Source organism: Gorilla gorilla, chromosome 5 (genome assembly GCF_029281585.2).
Source record: "Gorilla gorilla gorilla isolate KB3781 chromosome 5, NHGRI_mGorGor1-v2.1_pri, whole genome shotgun sequence".
Lineage (NCBI taxonomy): Eukaryota > Metazoa > Chordata > Mammalia > Primates > Hominidae > Gorilla > Gorilla gorilla.
Window position 1 is genome coordinate 2,021,205 of NC_073229.2, and position 3,627 is coordinate 2,024,831.

The following is a 3,627-nucleotide window of genomic DNA, read 5'->3' on the forward strand; positions in this document are numbered from 1 at the left end:
TGCTATCTGTATGAACATGGAAATATCTACACCACTATCTGTGTGAACATGGAAATATCTACACCGCTATCTGCATGAAAATGGAAATATCTACACAGCGATCTGCATATACATGGAAATATGTACAAAGCTATCTCTTTACACATGGAAATAACTACAGCGCTATCTCTATAAACATACAAATATCTACACCGCCATCTGTATGAACATGCAAATATCTGCACCGCCATCTGTATGAACATATAAATATCTACACCCCCATCTATATTAAGATGGAGATATCTACACCGCTATCTGTATAAACTTGGAAATATCTACACCGCTATCTGTATAAACATGGAAATATCTACACCGCAATCTGTATAAACATGGAAATATCTACACCGCTACCTGTATAAACATGGAAATATCAGCACCGCTATCTGTATGAACATGGAAATATCTACACCGCTATCTGAACATGGAAATATCTACACCGCAATCTGCATGAAAATGGAAATATCTACACAGCTATCTGCATATACATGGAAATATCTACGCATCTATATCTTTACACATGGAAATAACTACACTGCTATCTCTATAAACATGGAAATATCTACACCGCCATCTGTATGAACATGGAAATATCGGCACCTCCATCTGTATGAACATATAAATATCTACACCACCATCTGCATTAAGAAGGAGATATCTACACCGCTATCTGTATAAACATGGAAATATTTACACCGCTATCTGTATAAACATGGAAATATCTTCACCGCTATCTGTATAAACATGGAAATATCTACACCGCTACCTGTATAAACATGGAAATATCAGCACCGCTATCGGTATGAACATGGAAATATCTACACCGCTATCTGTATGAACATGGAAATAGCTGCACCGCTATCTGAATGAACATGGAAATATCTACACCGCTATCTGTATGAACATGGAAATATCTACACCGCTATCTGAATGAACATGGAAATATCTTCACAGCCATCTGTATGAACATGGATATGTCTACACATCCATCTGGATGAACATGGAAAAATCTACACCGCGATCTGTATGAACATGGGAATATCTACACCGCTATCTGTGTAAACATGCATACACCTTCACCGCTATCTGTATAAACATGGAAATATCTACACCGCTATCTGTATGAACATGGAAATATCTACACCGCTATCTGTTTGAACATGGAAATATCTAAACCGCTATCTGCATGAAAATGGAAATATCTACACAGCTATCTGCATATACATGGGAATATCTACACAGCTATCTCTTTACACATGGAAATAACTACACCGCTATCTGTATGAACATGGAAACATCTTCACCGCCATCTGTATGAACATGGAAATATCTGCACCGCCATCTGTATGAAAATATAAATATCTACACTGCCATCTGTATTAAGATAGAGATATCTCCACTGCTATCTGTATAAACATGGAAATATCTACACCGCTATCTGTATATACATGGAAATATCTACACCACTACCTATATAAACATGGAAATATCAGCACCGCTATCTATATGAACATGGAGATATCTACACCGCTATCTGTATGAACATGGAAATATCTACACCACTATCTGTATGAACATGGAAATATCTACACCGCTATCTGTATGAACATGGAAATATCTACACCGGTATTTGTGTAAACATGCATACAACTTCACCGCTATCTGTATAAACATGGAAATATCTACACAGCTATCTGTATGAACATGGAAATATCTACACCGCTATCTGTTTGAAGATGGAAATATATACACCGCTATCTGCATGAAAATGGAAATATCTACACAGCTATCTGCATATACATGGAAATATCTACACAGCTATCTCTTTACACATGGAAATAACTACACTGCTATCTGTATGAACATGGAAATATCTACACCGCCATCTGTATGAACATATAAATATCTACACCGCCATCTGTATTAAGAAGGAAATATCTAAACCGCTATATGTATGAACACGGAAATATCTACACCGCTATCTGTATGAACATGGAAATATCTACACCGCTATCTGTTTGAACATGGAAATATCTACACCGCTATCTGCACGAAAATGGAATTATCTACAATGCTATCTGCATATACATTGAAATATCTACACAGCTATCTCTTTGCACATGGAAGTAACTCCATTGCCATCTGTATGAACATGGAAATATCTAAACCGCCATCTGTATGAACATGGAAATATCTGCACCGCCATCTGTATGAACATATAAATATCTACACTGCCATCTGTATTAAGATGGAGATATCTACACCGCTATCTGTATAAACATGGAAATATCTACACCGCTATCTGTATAAACATGGAAATATCTACACCGCTAACTGTATAAACATGGAAATATCTACACCGATTCCTGCATAAACATGGAAATATCAGCACAGCTATCTGTATGAACATGGAAATATCTACACCGCTATCTGTATGAACATGGAAATATCTATACCACTATCTGTGTAAATATGCATACATCTTCACCGCTATCTGTATAAACATGGAAATATCTACACCGCTATCTGTATGAACATGGAAATATCTACACCGCTATCTGTTTGAACATGGAAATATCTAAACCGCTATCTGCATGAAAATGGAAATATCTACACAGCTATCTGCATATACATGGAAATATCTACACAGCTGTCACTTTACACATGGAAATAACTACACCGCTATCTGCATGAACATGGAAATATCTGCACGGCCATCTGTATGAACTTATAAATATCTACACCGCCATCTGTATTAAGATGGAGATATCTACACCGCTATCTGTATAAACATGGAAATATCTACACCGCTATCTGTATAAACATGGAAATATCTACACCGCTATCTGTATAAACATGGAAATGTCTACACCGCTATCTGTATAAACATGGAAATATCTACACCGCTACCTGTAAAAACATGGAAATATCATCACCGCTATCTGTATGAACATGGAAATATCTACACCACTATCTGTATGAACATGGAAATATCTACACCGCTATCTGTATGAACATGGAAATATCTACACCGCTATCTGTGTAAACATGCATACATCTTCACCGCTATCTGTATAAACATGGAAATATCTACACAGCTATCTGTATGAACATGTAAATATCTACACCGCTATCTGTTTGAAGATGGAAATATATACACCGCTATCTGCATGAAAATGGAAATATCTACACAGCTATCTGCATATACATGGACATATCTACACAGCTATCTCTTTACACATGGAAATAACTACACTGCTATCTGTATGAACATGGAAATATCTACACCGCCATCTGTATGAACATATAAATATCTACACCGCCATCTGTATTAAGAAGGAAATATCTAAACCGCTATATGTATGAACACGGAAATATCTACACCGCTATCTGTATGAACATATAAATATCTACACCGCTATCTGTTTGAACATGGAAATATCTACACCGCTATCTGCACGAAAATGGAAATATCTACAATGCTATCTGCATATACATGGAAATATCTACACAGCTATCTCTTTGCACATGGAAGTAACTCCATTGACATCTGTATGAACATGGAAATATCTACACCGCCATCTGTATGAA